The following is an 18,112-nucleotide window of genomic DNA, read 5'->3' as shown; positions in this document are numbered from 1 at the left end:
GCCATCGGAGTGTAAATGTGTGTGAGTGTTTATCTGATGAGCAGGTGGCACCTTGTTGGCAGCCTCGGCCACAGGGTGTGTGAATGGTGAATGGTTCCTGTTCTATGTAAAAGGGCTTTGAGTAGTTGTTAAGACTGGAAAAGCGCTATATAAATACATCCCAAAAAAATTCAGCTCAATAGACAGAACCATCATAGGTAGGGGAATGGTAGTGGAATGCAATTACTCTGCTGTTGTCTTCCCCCCTAACTAACGTCCCTTCTCTTTCTACTCAAAAGAACCCCAGCCTCCTGATGTCAACTTACTGAATACATCAATGCTTTTTAAACATGTCCCATCAAGGCCTGGTTTTTATTCCAGCTAAGCACCACAGCAGCTGGTTCCACCGATTATCTTAACCTCAACAAAAGCGGATGAGCTAAACAGTGAAATGAGCTGCTACAGTGTTTGAGTGGAGTCAAAATCTGCAGAATCGTTGGCCTGATGGCTAATGACTGACAACTGGTGTTGTAAATGGAACCATCTCGCTGTAATCGTGCAACAGAGTGACTCTATTTCTAGGTATTGGGGAAATGATTTATATTTAAATAGGCATTACAACTGATTGGTTTCTGATATTTAGGGAGCAAGATAGATAAAGTTAAAGTTCTTGATTGGCTGCTTTGTCTCTGGCTACCATCTTCCATGTATTGTTCAATTCTGTTTTTTTTGTTGAATAGAGATGAAAATAGAAAAACATGCTTATATTTCTCAATGTAAGAAAAAAAAATTATGTATTATATTGTCTGTTCTTTACTACCTGTATTTATGTTTGTTGTGTGGTTGTAGTAATTAATTAATATATTCATTCTGACAGGAGCAAAGTCAGGTGACATAGTACAAAGAGCGACAAAGTCAGCTAAGGGAAGAGTTCGGGGTGGATGGATGAGTCAAACAAAAACAGGACTTTCACCCATGAGACCGCAGTCCGTGTCCTATGTGATAGCAAAAGTCAACATTGACTTATTTTACCTTATTCAAGTTAACGCACATAACTCACGTACGTCAATCGTCGTTTTGGAAGTCCTTCGCAAACAACCTGTTCTGTTTAGGTATGAGGACATCTTGCAGAAAAAAAATATTGTTTTGGTATGGATACACTTTCGTATTATATTGGCAACACTATTGAAACATTTCAAATGATTCAACATTATAATGTCAGAGTGATGGTATTTGATTGGGCTCTTGTAAATTAATACAATAATTCATTCTTGTACTTTAATTATATAATTATGATGTGCTTGCCCTTACATTCACTTAAAGTGTTTTTTGAACTTAACAGTAATGTACAACAACAAGACTTGTTGTAGATGGTGAGGTGGCAGCAGAGGACAGGTCTTTGACTTACAAGGAGACGAGGAAAGAATTGGAAATTCTAATTTTGGTATTGACATTCAGACTGCACTGTTCTGCTGAAGCTAGGTATTTCCATGTCTAGAAACAGGTATTTACCATATCCTTTAGAGTTGAGAAAAGAAGGTGTTCATACTGGGACAAAAGCTACTTCACTGTTTACATTGTCTTGTCATCTACAGCTCAAAAAAATACATATATTTACCCTCGAAATATTTTTCTTAATTGTCAAAGTTCTTAATCACTGCAAAATCAAAATTATAATGTAAATGTAGAAGTAGCCATTTACAAGTTTGAGAAGAGATAATGGAATTTCTACAGGATGCTATCTTTACATTTAGTATGAATGTAAATTGCAGATTCCGCCCCAGCGCATTAAAATCTTTAAAATAAGAAATAGGTAGATACACAGATGCATTATTGCCTTTCAGTACATGTTGAAGTGTTGTGATCTTCGTGCTGTTCAATTTGAATAATCGAGCAAACAGCAGAAACAAAACAGCATGATTTATTGATGATGAGTATTGAGTAAAGAAAACACCTTTTTGATGTCACTCAGCAAAATGTGTGTGTAATGTGGGTGTGGGTGTGTGTGTGGTGTGTGTGTGTGTGTGTGTGTGTGTGTGTGCCTGTGAGATGTTGGCAAAAAACACTAAATAGGGCAACCAACATGACCCAAAAATCCTCACTTCCTCTCTCCAGTTCTGTCTGTTTCCCTTTATCTCTCCCTCCCTGTCTCTCTCTATCTCAAATGGGAACATTGTATGTGGCCTATCTACAGCCCAACAACCTCCTGGGCATTATGGCAAACAGGAACACACACACACACACACACACACACACAAACACAACCAATGCTCTAGGCATGCAGCAGACCGGCAGCAACTTTCAACCTGGCTTAGCGCGGTTCACTACAGCTTAGAAAGGCAGATTGGTTACAGAGAGTGTCCCTGAACTTCTGGTTCACTCATCCAGTCCCCAGTATGGTCAACATTTATATCAACAGCTGATAAGCAGCTATGCAAATGGCATTAAACACACACATAAGCACACACTGTCCTTTCCACTTTGGGCTTACACACTCAAAGTTTCAATGATGGTGCATTTTCATCCCTGAACCGAATCAGAGTGAATTCAGGCTCACCATGAGACCCAGACTCACCAAAACACACCTCTGCTCTTTTCTCATGGGGATCCCACAGTGCTCGGCACATGACCTATTTATCCTGGCTGGTTTATGGACAATCGCTCCAGTGTTTGTCCCAAGCTGGCTGAGCTGATGATGGTCCAGTCAAATTTCCGACAAAGCCAGATTTGGCTAAAGCTATTAACCCCAAAAGCCGAATCCTATATGAAGCTGGGATTCGGGAACCTTTTTAACCCACGATCCAAAAACAATTTAACTATGGTTTTGGCAGTTGTAGACACAAAACAAAAACGCTATTTAATCTTTTATACTATACAATACTCAATATTGTAAAAGTTGTAATGTGCAATACTGTCACAATTAAATCACAAAATAAGAAGATTATAGTCTGCATTTTTAGTCTGAGTTTGACTCTAACTGTTTGGCCTTAATCCTCATTTTTGCCAAAATCAGCTTTTTGGCTTCAAGGCATTGACCATTTGCAGGTGGCATGTTGTTTACTGTAGGTGTGGCTAGCAGTTACCTACCTATGGCAAACCCAAGGCAATCTGACAGGGATGAACAGTAAGAATAATAAATAAGTTGTACTCCTTATTGAACCCCAAATGGGAAATAACAATTTACACTCTGTTTGTTAGAACACACAGGCCTGAAATACATATGATAAGGTCTTATACTGAAGGGATGCTAGAGTGAGTGAGCTGCAACTGCTGGTGAGGCACCCTGAAAGGAGTTTGGTGCCTTGCTCAAGAGCACTATGGCAGTGACCAGGAGGTAAACTGGCATGTCTCCAGCTACCAGTCCACATTCCGGACTTTGCACGGGTACTTGAACCAGTAGCCCCCTGGTTCCCAACCCAACTCCCTATGGACTAAGCTACTGCTACCCAGACAATATGCAGAAATACAATATTTTGCACATCAATGTTTTTTTTTTGTCATTGCAGACTGACTGTCTGTTCCTGCATTAGGAGGCTTAACAGATGTGGCTTACAGTACCTCAGCTTTAGGCTAGGCAAAATCTAAATTTAGACAGTTCATCAAAACGAGTGACACACTCCATTGACAAAAGGAGAAAAGAAACATTTTGTTGTTACTTTCTACTTCCTTTGACCAATCAGTGTTGTTATGAAGATGTCAGAATTTATGGGGGTGGACACAATATTATAAACACATTATGCATTTAATGTCAGAAGTATCTGAGATGCAGTGAACGTATACAATTTAATGTAAACGTGTTTTCATTCCAATGTTTATATATTATTTGTTTATTAACCGTTTGTGTTTTCTCACTCTAATTACTCATTATGTTTTACTAACCAAGATTAAGCTACAGTTATATATTAGGTATGTACGTAAGATACAATGGTTCATTAGCAATCTAATCAAAACACAGGCAAAACTGTCCAGTAAACAGCAGGAAAAAGGAAAAATCTGGCAAAAACAGGAAATTGTCAATATCTAAGGGAAAACAGGAACTCAGGAATACAGGACATAGGGAAAAATGCTTGAAGGCTGAACACATGGAAGCAGACAATCTTGCACTGGGTTAAGGGGAAGACTGAACTTAAATACACAAGACGGGAGACAATGAGACACAGGTGCAACACATAAGGGCAGGGACAGGTAATCACAAAGGGGGGAAAGTAGAAGACAGGAAATAAAGCAAGACAACACATGGAATAACAGAGAGACCACCCACAATGTACTTACCTCTGAATGTAACATTTGTGAAGACATTAAGGAAATGTTACATAACTATATTTAACTTAGCAGGTTGTATTTATTAAAAGTAATTAAAGGAACACACCACCGTTTGTTGAAATAGGGCTTATCTCGGTCTCCCTTATAGATATAGATAGGTTGGCCAACGCATTTTTTGTCTCAGTGGATGCATTGTGCAACACCGGCAGCACTGCCGCTAGTTAGCTTAGCCTAGTGAATGGAATCCTATATTGCCGTTTAGCATGTTGTGAGTAAAAGTGAGCAAACAAAAAAAAAAAAACTAATTACTTCTTGAGGACTGTGTATTCACAACAAGTACAAATAGCAATCCAGATTAAGACTAGACAATTTCCTAGGCTAAAGTGACCAGATTTCTCAGACAAAATCTGGGGACATTTTCAGCTCAGAAGCGTATGTACCTCCAAAACAAGTCATGTCTTTATTTTTGTAAAACTTAAAATGGGGACACTAGACCTATGGCTGTTCTCATTAGGGGCTGAGCCCCCCCCCCCCCAAAAAAAAATGTCTGATCCTGGACTCACCCCTGCTCCTGCTTCATACTCCACTCCACTACACCTCAGAGGGGAATGTTTCAAGATAGAAGGTCCTAATATTTCAAGATAGAAAGTCCTAATATTCCAAGATAGAAAGTACTAATATTTCAAGATAAAAAGTCTTAATATTTCAAGATAAAAAATCGTAATATTTCAAAATTGAAAGTCCTAATATTTCAAGATAAAAAATCGTAATATTTCAAGATAGAAAATCCCAATATTTCAAGATAGAAAGTCCTAATATTTCATAATGTTGTAATGTTTACTGAACTACATTTATGTGACAGCTTTTGCTTTATTGCTTCAGGCTTGTTTCTGCAACAGCTCATTGAGTATCGGATACAATAAAAACTATTGAGGACATATTTTCCTTTGACATTGATGCAGTATTAAACAAGATTGCTGCAGTCGGCAGAAACAAGCTACGATGAAAGTTAATAGGATAATTGTCCAGCTTGTATTTACGTTCCAAAGGGCTTGTTTTGCTACTGACAGACTCAGATTAATATCCAAGTGTCTGACAACATTGTGGAAAGGATTTCTAAGGAGGTTGACCTTTCTGTTAAAGAGTAAGATCTTTTTAAAACATAAAAGTCCGCAAATTTGCGTTCACTAAACCCACCAGGCTCCATGTAAATAATCTGTAATTTTAGCATCGTAAATCATCTTTCTAAAACTTCTCTGAGCTCTGAGCAGCGCTGGCTCTGGCTGTCTTGAGCAACTATTGGCTCCGTTTGGTCAATGTTTTCTTTCTTTCATTCCAATATCGGGTCTGTCAGTCACAGTTAAAACCGGGGACATTTCCGGGGACAGATCCAGCTGGGGACAAGTCACCAAAACTGTCCCCGGAAACCCCTGTACGTCTGGTCACCCTATCCTAGGTAGATATTGTTGTGGGACTATATTATGTTGAAGCACAGCCAAAGCATTGCTACATGGCGCCGAGCTATCATGCAGCAACAGCTAATTCGGCTAACCGCTAGCGGACAGCTTGATTCAGTCTAAAATAATGTAAACTCCAACTAAACACTGGAAAAAGCAGTCTATAGCTGACGTAACAGTTGTTATATATTTTAAAGGTTATTTTCAGTTTTACTTTTTAAGTCATTCAGTTAGAAGTTAACCAATTTAGCTGTTAGCTAAACAAACATTAGCTTTCTTTAGTCATTGATCTGCAGTGGTTTATGGGATGAGTAGTTCTATCGTTCTAAGAAAATATGTACACAGTCTTGTACATGACAGTTTGAGCTTAATTACGGCCAGCTAACATTAAATTACTCTAGAGTTAACCAGACTGGGCAACATTTTCTATTATAACGTGGCTAACTACATTTAATCCCTTCTAGTTTTGACCAACCACCAGTCTCAACTTTAAAGATAAAGTGGATAGGCACACTTTGCTTTTCATATTAAAATGTACTTATTAGTATTTTTTTATATTTAGGTTAATGTGCTGTGATTTCAAAACATTTCATATTTTCAAAATGTTTTTTATTGAGCAACAGATTACCGTAAAGACAATGAATTAGTCAAGTCAGCGCTTACTTTTATTAGAACTGTGAAAGCAACTTAATTTATATGCATGAACTATTTGGTACAGAAAAAAAAAATTAAAGCAGTTTTAAACCAAATAATAAATGATAAAGAAACAAGGAAAGAAGTAAATAAATAAAAAATAATATATATATAATAAGAGTGCATACAAGAGAGTCTCATTTCGCTATACCCCAACCAATCCCAAATTTACTACTTCTACAACTAATCTAACTCTTTCAGGAGATATACTAATAAAGTGTGTATATGGATTTTAGAACGTTCATTGAGACAGGTAAGAAACCAAGGGCTGCCAAGTCTTAATGTATTGTACTAAATTGTCTTTCAATACATATCTTATCCTTTTCAGGTGTTCATGTGTTGGTTAGGTCTTGGAGCCACATCCTATATGTAGGAACCATTGTCCCTTTCCATGAAATAAAAATCAATTTTTTTGCTGTGATGAGACAGTAGGAAAGGAATTGTTGGAAGTTGGTAAGTTCTGTTAATGTTTCAGACACTCCAACAACAATCAGGCTATGGTTCTAATGGAGTGTTGATAATTTCTGAGAAAGTTTTAAAGATATGAATCCAGAAGGGAGTTATTTTGGGACATGACACAAAACTGTGAAAGAGGGTTGCTTCTGAGGTCTGACATTTATTGCACATGGGTGATACATTTTGATAGATGTTGTGTATTTTCACCTTAGAAAGGTGAAGCCTTTGTGTCTTGAACTGTATAAGGCAGCATTTACGCATGTATATGTTTAAGACTCTGTTCCCAAATATTGCTTGGTATTTGAGTACCCATTTCATTTTCCTATTTGAGTTTAAAACTTTCAGAATTCGGAAGGGTCATCAATAGTAAACAGTTATAAAATGATCATTAAATGGTGACATAGACGAGCACCTGTCTAGGGTTGAAAGCTCCTGGGTCTCAAATCCCGGAAGATATTTCCATACACAGTCTTTAATCTGTAAATATCTGAAAAAGTTGTTGTTTAGCAGGTTAAACTTACGTTGTAATTGTGCAAAAGTGGCAAATATACTGTTTTTATATGACGTATAAATTGTGGATAGCAGAAATTCCCAGATTGCTCTAGGTGGAGAAGGTTTTGTCTAAACTGGAGGGCTTAATTGTGTTTTTTTGTCAATTGACAAGGTGAGTGATAGAGGTTTAAGACCAAAATGAGATTTTGTTTGTTTCCATGTGCGTATTAAGTCAGATGTGGCAGTGTTATGATTGTAGATCGATTTAGGGATTTCAGTGGGGGCTACTAGTGGTATGGCACATCCAGAGAAGGGATGGCAATCTTCCTGTTGAAGCTTTAACCAGTTGGGTGGTGAGATTGAGGTATCTAACCAAAAGGTAAAAGATTGAATGACAGAAGCCCAGTGATTTAGCATGGAATTAGGGAGAGCCAGGCCCTCATAAGGTTTTGGTTTGGAAAGATGCTTTCTATTTATCCGATGAGCTTTATAATTTCATTGGAAGGGTAATGTTATTGTGTACAATCTTTAAAAAAATTCTTTCTACAGAAAAATTGAAATATTTTGCATTTGTTAAAGCAACTGAGAAAGAAAGACCATCTTAATGGGGTTCTTAATGGAGAATTTCCTGCAGCACCGGAGCCATTCCGGAATGGAACACAAAGACTATAGACTACTAGGCACCAAACTAAATTGTTTTGTCCCTTACGTTCACTGTTCTATATTCACACTTATAAATGCACAGAACAATGATGAAACTGACCCTCGTTCTTCAAATGCATCAACTGCAAACGTGCTTTGGATGAAACAGCAACAGTTCTGCATGGCAGTGTGGAAAGGTTACACAACAGCAAATCCAGATCACTTACACTCTGTACCTTAAACAGCTTCTCAGTGTTTTTGTCACATTTTAGAACACAGATCTTTCTCCTTCCTCTGTTCTTTCCTTGGGTTTCTCTTTTCTCTTGTCCTGTCTTTTGCATCAGCTGACCCACATTGATTTTTTCCTCTCTTCCTCTTTGTATTTCACCTCTTGCACTTAATTTCTCATGTTGCAGATTCATTTTCTTCTCTCTTATGCATCCTCCTTTTCCTTTACACAGATTGGATTTCCTGTTCCTATGATTTGATCTCATTGATACGTCCCCTCCAACGTTTCTCCCTGTCTCATCCCCTCAGTTCTTCTTCATCAAACAAACAGCTACATTATTCAGCATGGGAGTGAGGGAATAAGAGAGAGCACACGGCCCTATGGGTTAATTTCTTTTATCTACCAATCACAGTGCTGTCCTGCCCTTATCTCTGTGCCCTGGTTGGAGGGGAGGAGCTGTCCGTCAAACTATATCGGTCCGGATGATTGTGCATGCAGACAAGTAACCCTGCAACATCCTCTCCATCTCAATCAAACAGGCTTGGCAAGTGAACACACACACACACACACACACACACACACACACAAGCTGCATGCACATAACACTCACTTTTTCTGACTAATACACACACTCACACACACTCTGAAAGGGACTTGGGAAGCTAACGAGCATGTGACATTGAAAAGGGTGAACAAGGAAACATACACACACACACATACAGACACACACACACACACACACACACGCACACACACTACATCTGTATGCATAAATCAATAGGCGTTCTATGGCTGCATTTACTAAGGTCAAATGGGGATCGAGCTGACGGGAAATAAGAGGTGTGTGTGCATGTGTGTTTGTGCGTGTGTGGACGGTATAACGGACAGACTGAGAGAGAATAATGAAAGCATCTCTGAAAGGAAAGGTTGGGAGGCTAAGGAAGAGGAGGCGAGAAGAGTGTAAAAAGGAAGATGAAAAGAAGAGATAAAGGGATGAAGAGAAGAGACGGGGCGGTTGGATGAAGGTAGAGGAGAATAAGAGGCAGGCGTAGAAGACGAGGACAGTTAAATGGAGGCTGCAGCAAGTGGAGGTCAATAGGCAAGATGATGGAGGGTTGAGTAACAGGAGGGAAGGAAGGACAAAAGAGGGCAAGGAAGGGGCCGTGAACCCATCTGCTGAGCTGAGGTGTTTTGGTGACACTGTCATGTCTCTAAAACAACAGACTATTTGATTATTTTCAACTGCTTTGAGAGGCCGGTCAGGGTCATAGAGCGTGGCATTTACTCTTCCACTCCTGCGCTGTTTTATTTTCACTGACGAGGGAGAGGATATTATTGTCGCTCATCTTAGCCTCAGGTCACGTTGGAGAGCTTTTTAAGGAAAGTCTTTTACAACCTGGGCTATGATTTTTTTATGTTTGGTCATCCCTTACTCATAATTTTCTAAGTTTCTTAGATTGGTGATAGTCCTGCTAGTGAAGGTGAATCCAGGCACCGATTCCTCCTAAACATACTTGGAAATGTAATAAATTATAAACACGTTTTGTGTAATTAGGGTTCGAACCGCAAAGCTGTAGAACCTATGTTTTGTTTTTTTAGTTTTTATTATTATTATTATTATTATTATTATTATTATTATTAGTTGTCTGACGCTCTGGCTTAAATTCCCGTGAGCTGGAAAGAGCTAGAAACATGAAACTTAGGGTAATAACTGGAAATGGTTTGCATGTGCTTCTATAGAAATATGAACCCAGTCCGGCACATGGTGGCGCTGTGAGTAAGGCTTCAAAATGAAAACTTTGAAAGGCCACGACCCCCACACCGTAAGCCTGATTGACTTGAAAATTCTTGCACAGGTGCAGATTAAAGTGCTCTACTAATAGACCATTAAGGTCCGCCTAGAAAATCTTTCCGCCATTTTGAATTTTTGGAAAAACATATTTTTGAGATCTCCCCCTACACCGTAGATCCAATTGCTACCAAATGTTCACTGAATCATCAATGGATCAAGCTTATTAAACGTTGTATAAAGTATGTCCATATCTTAATTACTTTTAGAGTTGTTGAGCAATGAACATCGAAAGGGGTGTGGCCCTGGACATAAATGAACACAAATCAGCTGTAAGGCCAATCAAGGCCAATACTCACAGGGTTTGTTTAAATAAGTGCCCCAGATACACCCAGACAGCTTTATATACATACGCCACTAGGGGGCACTTGGGCTCGGTGCAATAATCCAGTGATCCAATGCTGGATAGCCTGTAAGGTTAGCATTAACACATAGCTCCTGCGAGTCTTTACACAAACAGCTGACTGCAAACGTCCTTCAGCGTATCAGAAATCCAAACAGCTACAGGCAGCTCTCCTCATCCTTAGCTCCTTATATCCCAAAGGTTTTGTGGCTTTCAAATGAAGTTCCAAGTGAGATGGGTTTTTGACTAATTTTGCCAGTGACCGTGCTACAGCTCTGTGTTGTTGTAACAGAACCACATGATCAGCAACTAGTTGACTTCAAGCTCAAACCTGCATTTTGGAGGAGTAAAGTCATCTTTGAAAACCCTACTCTACGGTGTACGACGGTGTTTAGGTTGCACTGCAGAGGACAAAGGTTGTACTAGAAAGGGAACCATGACATAATGTCTCCATATCAGATCTGCTGTAATGATAAATGTCACAATCTCACAATATGTGAAGAATAACATGGGAACCTCTCTAACTCAGCATCAGGGCACCTACACATCATTGCGGTGAAATCTAAATCTCTTTGGCCCACTTTCAGAGTTATAATTTTAGATGCAGCACTGCAGCGAGGTGCTTAAGCCAAAGGCCTCTTCAAGTGCCAGTGAGAGGCAGATAAAAGAGCTACATCGAGCAGAAAATAAAGATTAGCTTGGAAGAGGAGTTACATTCAGTTAAATGTGATTTGTAATCAAACTATTGACAGTTGGGTGCTGTTTATTAATCAAGTTAATTTTGAAATATTCTATTTTAACTTCTTCAGCTATTACACAATGTTGAATCTATGTGTGGTTCTTGGCAATAATGCTGCATATTTAATTATGTATGCATGTGATTTCCAATGTATGCATGAAGAATCAAATACATACTGTATATATAGTATATTTAATACAAATTCATAAACAGTGATGTTTGTGATGAACAGTCCAGTCTAAACTAAAATACAACTCTTTTAAAGACCCTGTTTACAACCATTAAGACGCATTGTGCTCTGATCACTCAAACTACAAACTACCGAAATGGTCTGGGAAGCATTTGACCCTACTTCTTTTGCAGGAGAATGCATCCAGATGCGTCCCACACAAGGACATAACAGGTAAATACTCCTTCAATGAATGATGTGGTGGTTGTTTTGGTGACAACTCAGTAAATTTAACTTGAACAAGCTCCCTAAGCTGAACAGCAATGACACAGACTGTGGTGGTGCTGTCAAAAAGACAAATCCTGGAGCTTCTGCACAGACTGTGAATAATAAAACAACTGCCTGAACACTGACTGCACCCATAGTGACTTCTTTGGCATATGGGGACATTTTGTGATTCATGGCTGAAAGCCCTGAGTTCATATATAACTCCTACGGATGGTTTATTTCAAATAAAAATATTATCAGCCCCAAGGAATCTGTCAGTAATTCACTGTCATGGACCAACTCCAAATAATGTCTCCTAATTATATCATCCGTTTCTTGATACTTTCTTTGTGGCTTTTCATTTTCCCTTATGCAAAAAGAGCTGATTGATCCTACTGATTCTGAGGTTTATTCGAGGCTAACTTACATAGTATAATCCCCCCTAATGCTTGAAAACACTAATCTATTGATTATGATTGCAAGTAGCTATTTTCTCCCTTAAGAAGAAAATATTGTATGAGACCATGCCACGGATTTGGTGATGCAACAGCCTTCTCATCAAGAACATTCACACTTGAGAGCTGCCGATTGCAAGTTCACTCTCTCGCTTTCTGCAGTTATGTAGTTCTGGAAGTTGTAGCCAACATAACAATGAAAAGCAGATTTTTTTAGATTGTTTTGACAAATTTGAATGATTCTAATTCAAAGTAGCAGTGTAGCAATGTTCAATTTTGTTTATAGTATCAATTCATAACAAAAGTTATGTCATCCGCATAGCCACAGGTTATGCGGATGACACCCAATTATAGCTATCAATCAAGCCAGACAAAACCAGTCAGTTTGCTAAATTTCAAGCATGTGTTAAATATACAAAATCATGGATGTTCTACAATTTTCTGATGTTAAATTCAGACAAGTTATTGTGATTGGCCCTAAACACTTCCAAACCTCATTATCCAAAGATATAGCTACTCTGGATGGTATTGCCCCGGCCTCCAGCACTACTGTCAGAAATCTAAGAGTTTTTTTGAAGAGGATATATCTTTTAACGGCCACTTAAAACAAACCTCATGAACAGCCTTTTTTTTACCTTCAAAACATTGCCAAAATTATGAGCATCCTGTTTCAAAACAATGCTGAAAAACTAGTCCATGCATTTGTTACTTCCGAGCTGGACTACTGTAATTAGTCCAGCCTGGAAGTAACAAATGCATGGACTAGTGCCTGGAATACTGTTATTATCAGGATGCTAAAATAAAACTCTCCAGCTGATCCAGAATGTTGCAATGCATGTTCTGACAAGAACTAAGAAAAGAGAACATGTTTCTCATGTATTCGGTTCTCTGAGCTACTCTCTCCTCTATCTTTCCATTTGTGTGCATCTACATATGTCCCAGAAGTGCTTGTTACTAACCTAGCTCTGGGGAGTTTATTCCTGAGTCCTTAGGGTGGCACCAAAAATATGGTTGCAGCTGTCACCGTGGTCCTGCTGCACGTCCTTCTATGCCCTGTTAAAATGCCGTGCAGTGCCCTGCTATGCTATGAACTACTAAAACTACTATTTCTAGTCACTTTTCCATTGTCTTTCATTGTGACTGTTATTGCCACTATTTATTACACCCCCAATCTCTTGGTAGACAACGCCTACCAAAATCTTGGGTCTCTCTGAGGTTTCTTCCTAAAAGGGAGTTTTTTCTTGCCACTGTCGCACTAAATGCTTGCTCTTGGGGGAATTACTAGAATTGTTGGGTCCTTGTAAATTACATGGCATTTTTTCCACTGCATGATACCTGCTCGACTTGCCTAGACTCTACTCGCCTTTTTTGGTTTTCCATTACGAAAAAAAGTACCTGCTAAAAAGGTACTTCTTTTTGGTCCCTCCGTTGAGGTTCTGAGCAAGCTGAGGCGATACCAAAAGGTGAGGTGAAAACCTGCCTACTGATTGGTCGGAGAGAATCCTCACTATTCACAACATCATCATTGCTAGTGACAGACGGGGGGAAATGTCCTAACTAGCCTGTGTCATATGTAGCCACATATAGTACTGCGCGTATAGTTGCCAATATATTTCCCTTTCAACCACATGCAGATGTCACTGGTTTTATTTGACTTGAACTTGTTGCCATTTCACGCATAAATGAAAGTGTCAAACACATCATCTTTACTTTTACGTCTGTTCCCTTCTTTTATAGAGTCTATGACCATATTTGGGAGAGTGGGTAGAGGAATTTCTACTCCTGCATCATTGAGACAGGGAACATCACTGCCTCGTATGGAAACCACCAAACAGGACTGCTATGCCCTGCAGAGACTGGTTTGCTCAGCTGAACACACAACCTACCACCCTGCCTAAAGTTGGCTTTTGGCTTTCTGGTCTACAGCAGTGTCCAACCAATTCCAGAATGTTCCTGCGCTGCACCCTACCTAGCGGTTTTGCCGTGGATCACGTGTAGGCGGCTTTAAAAATATTTACACCAGTTGTTGTAAGAAAAAAAGCTATGAGAATCATTAAAGATCCAAACCACCTGGGTAACAAACTTTTCTTTCAGTTCAGGTTGGATGGAAAGTAACGGATAAACCAGGCCAGCACTGAGAGGCTCAGGAGAAGCTTCTACCCTCTGGCCTACTAGGATCCTAAATGAGGACACTCTGCTGTAGACCAGAAAGTCAAAAGCCAACTTAAGGCAGGGTGGTATGTTGTAAGTCCAGCTGAGCAAACCAGTCTCTGCAGGCCCTAGCAGTCTTGTTTGGTTGTTTCCATATGAGGCAGTGATGTTTTTTTTTTTTTGAATAAGCTGACTGTTCTGAAGCTAGAAAACTGTTTGTGATACAAATAACACATTTATTGTGTCAGTTTGTGCAGCTTGGGTTACGTTGACCATAAAATATATTTTTATTTTCCTGAAGTTACTTCATAATACTACATGCTGCTTTTGTTCTCTCTAATTTTTTTTGTTAAACTCTAGTAAGTGCACATTCAGATAGACATGTAATGCCAGAGCGTCTTTTCTACATTTAAAGAGCACACCGATTTTTAACCCTAATAACTATTAAAATGTATAGGATGCTGAGGTCACAGCAAACCGCCTCCACAAATACCATTGCACCGCTGAGAGAGGTTATACTCATTTATTTTTAGTGATGTGATGATGTGTGTACAGTCTAACATGCATCACAGTGAATCACTGTGGGTTGACTTTCAGGCTGAGTGCAGAACATTAACTTATATGGAAATGTGTCATTTAGATTGCTGTCCATATGCTCATGAATACTAAAGCTCAGTATTGTAACCATAGCCTCCATATTTACTCTTTTGATCCTCTCTTGCATGCATAAAAATACTTTGTTTGAAACAATTTTGCAAGTTTCAATTGCATTAATAATGATAATAACAATTTGTATAGCGCCTTTTGTACAATGAAATGCTGCTCAAAGTGCTTAACAGTGTGGTATTACAGTAAAAGAAAACACAATAATTAAAGACAAAAAAACACATACATAGAACCAACCAGATGTTTCAGTGTAGACAAAAAACGAAGAAAAAAGTAAGGGGACAGCTCGGCAGAGCTTCCTCTCAGATCACTTTTGCAAATAAAGAAGATCTTATTAAGTCTTATTGGAATGGGTTTTGACTCAAGTTAGAACAATGACAAAACACATAAGATAAATTCATAATAAGAGGGGAAAAGACAATAAAAAGGCACAGTAAAAAAGCTAAAATGAACCACATTAACTATATACCAGCCTGAATAGGTAGGTCTTCAGTTGAGTTTTAAAAGAGTCAGCAAAGCTTCTGATATAACTGGGCAGGGTGTTCCCCATTCTTGGTAGCGTAGTAGCTAAAAGCAGATTATCTGCTTGCTTTGGGAACAATTAAATTACCAGTATCAGATGATCTGAGGGCTCTTGTTGGCTTATTAGGAATTAGAAGGTCTACAATGTATGAAGGTGCAATACCATTTATAGTTAATAATAAAACAACCTTAACATTTGTCATGTGGATCACATCATGTAGGCATTTTATGTGTTTATTTTTAATTATTATTTTATGGCATCATACACTGTGCAATTGCACACACTCACAAACATACAACAGATGTGTGGTGGCTCATGTGGATAACTCAGAGTTGTAGTTCTCCTCCTCTTTCTTATGAAAAGAGAAATACATATTCTTTCACACTTTCTACATCATTCTGGAGACAGGTGCACAGTCCTTAGATTGAAAAGCACAAACATAGGTAGACTAGTTCCTGCATATAGACTCGTGCAAACTTATTCTTGAGCAAACACACACATCCACAGGATTAGCTGATGACATACGCTCATTGATTTTGCCTCATCATCTGCATATTTGAGGATGAAAAAACACACACAACTATGATGGAAAATGCACTATGCATGAAACTTCCCCAGTGGCTGTAAAAGGCAAAAGGGAAGCAGTGGGATAGATAACAAGGGGGATTAAATATGTACTGTGTTTTACTGTACATTATCTTTGCCTGTCTACATGGATATGCTTATGTGCTTACAGATCCTTGTAATAAACTTTGGTACTGTGTGTGTGTGTGTTTGTGTGTGTGTGTGTGTGTGCACAAGGTAAGGAAAAAAAGTCACAAGGACTAAACTTTGCAGTATTATTACAATCTATGTAGGTGGTAGAAAGTAATTAAGTAAATTGTTTCAAATTTCTGTATTTGAGTACAGTTTTGAGGTACTATTTATTTATTCTTATTTGCTACTTTATACTTCTATCCAATGACATTTTACAGGGACCTATTGTACTTTTTACTTGACTACATTTATGTTTGGATATTCATTTTTTCAGGTTAAGACTTAACGTATCAAACATATGACCATTTTACAAAGTATGATTCATTATTGCAGTTAACTGCGCAAAACTAACTCTACAATTATATAATGTATATAACACTTATAGGGTAACGTTTTTCAACCTTTTTTTCCTGTGTTACTGTGTCTAAGTGACTGATGGGAACAACAATCTTTGACATTTGTCCAGTATTAAGCAAGATTGCTGCAGTCACCAGTGGCAAAACAAGCCACAATTTAAGTTAATAGGGCAATTGTCCAGCTTGTATTTACCTTTACAAAAGTGCTTGTTTGCCACTGACAGGCTCAGATTAATATTCTAAGCATCTAACATTATGGAAAGGATGCCTTCAGAGATAGACCTTTAAAATCTCTTTGAGACCATTCTGTTTAACCAGAAAGAGCTCTAAAGTTGCTAACACTAAACCTACCAGACTTAAACAGATTTAAAAAAGCAATGATTTTAGTGTGTAGCCAACATGTTTTCACATGTAAAACGGTAGACTATGTGTTTATTTCAACCAAAACTAGAGTTTTGATGGTTGTAAAAAGTGAATAAACAACCCAAAATGGCTTTTCATAGTTTTATTTTATTTATTTCTATTTTAAATAAAGTGTATTTCATAGTGCTAAAATTACTGTTTATTAACATGGAGTTTGGTGGGTTTAGCAAACAAAATTTTGCGGATGTTTTATGTTTAAAAAAAAAGGACAAGAAAAGATCAACCTCCTTAGAAATCCTTTCCATAATGATGTCAGACAACCTGAGCCTGTCAGTGGTGAAATGAGCATTTTTGTGAAGGTAAATACAAGCTAGAAAATTGCCCTATGTACTTACATTGTAGCTTGTTTCGCCGCTGCTGACTGCAGCAATTTTGCCTAATACTGAACCTGGATGTCAAAGATTTTTGTTCGCATTAGTCATTTAGACACAACAACATAGGAAAATACAATCCAGGGGCCTGTTACACAAAACCAGGATAAGGGATTAAGCCGGGATATTCAAGTTATCCTAGATGAATTTAGCTTTGACTCGGTTGCACGAAACCAGGTTGAATTAAACCCAGCCAAGTAACCATGGAGATTTATTCTTTGCGGCTAGCCTGGTCCAGAGCAGGCTAACAGCCAGGCTAACATTAATCCTGGAGTCTCATGTGTTCAATCAGCTGCCGCTCTGATCCAAAATAAACGTCTTTAACAGTTATTATGTTGTCTTCTGCATATGTTCTGCTTTATTTTTATTAACATGCATTAACCTACTGTCACTATTGTTGTCACAAGTTTGATTTAAAATGGTTGCACTGGCACCCAGATGCGGAGTGGCAATCGGGAGACTTTTCCAGGTGGGACGTTAGTGTTTCAAGGCTGAGGCCCGGTGGCCGCTGCCCGTTGGCCGCTGCCCAGTGGTCGTTGCCCGGTGGCTGCTGCCCGGTGGCCGCTGCTCAGGGCCCCGTGGTTGCTGCCCGGTAGCCGCTGCCCGTTGGCCACTTTCTGGCGTGCGGCCGCTGCCTGCAAGCAGACCTGTGCATTGTATCAGTGTCCACTCTCTCTGTAAAAGTAAAGATGAGCAGCGCGGCATCCGTGGTCTGTGCAGCTTCAGGTTTATGCAGGACGCTGCAGAGATTAAGTGGGAAAAAGCAGCGATATTCCCAGATATTAATGGCAGACTGGTCAGAGACCAATACATTCATGATTTCATTTTCTTGT

General features: G+C 38.8%; 1 long non-coding RNA gene across 1 annotated transcript in view; it reads right to left on the bottom strand.

The window, feature by feature from the left end:
- Positions 1-14,221, bottom strand: part of LOC116697189 (uncharacterized) — a 26,635-nt gene extending 12,414 nt beyond the window's left edge. Inside the window, exon 1 of the long non-coding RNA XR_004333954.1 lies at positions 14,150-14,221. This is a non-coding gene — a long non-coding RNA (uncharacterized LOC116697189). The remainder of the gene's footprint in view (positions 1-14,149) is intronic.
- Positions 14,222-18,112: the final 3,891 nt, after the last annotated feature.

Source organism: Etheostoma spectabile, chromosome 10 (assembly GCF_008692095.1).
Source record: "Etheostoma spectabile isolate EspeVRDwgs_2016 chromosome 10, UIUC_Espe_1.0, whole genome shotgun sequence".
In the NCBI taxonomy this organism is placed as follows: Eukaryota; Metazoa; Chordata; class Actinopteri; order Perciformes; family Percidae; genus Etheostoma; species Etheostoma spectabile.
This window is presented reverse-complemented; position numbering and strand designations above follow the sequence as displayed.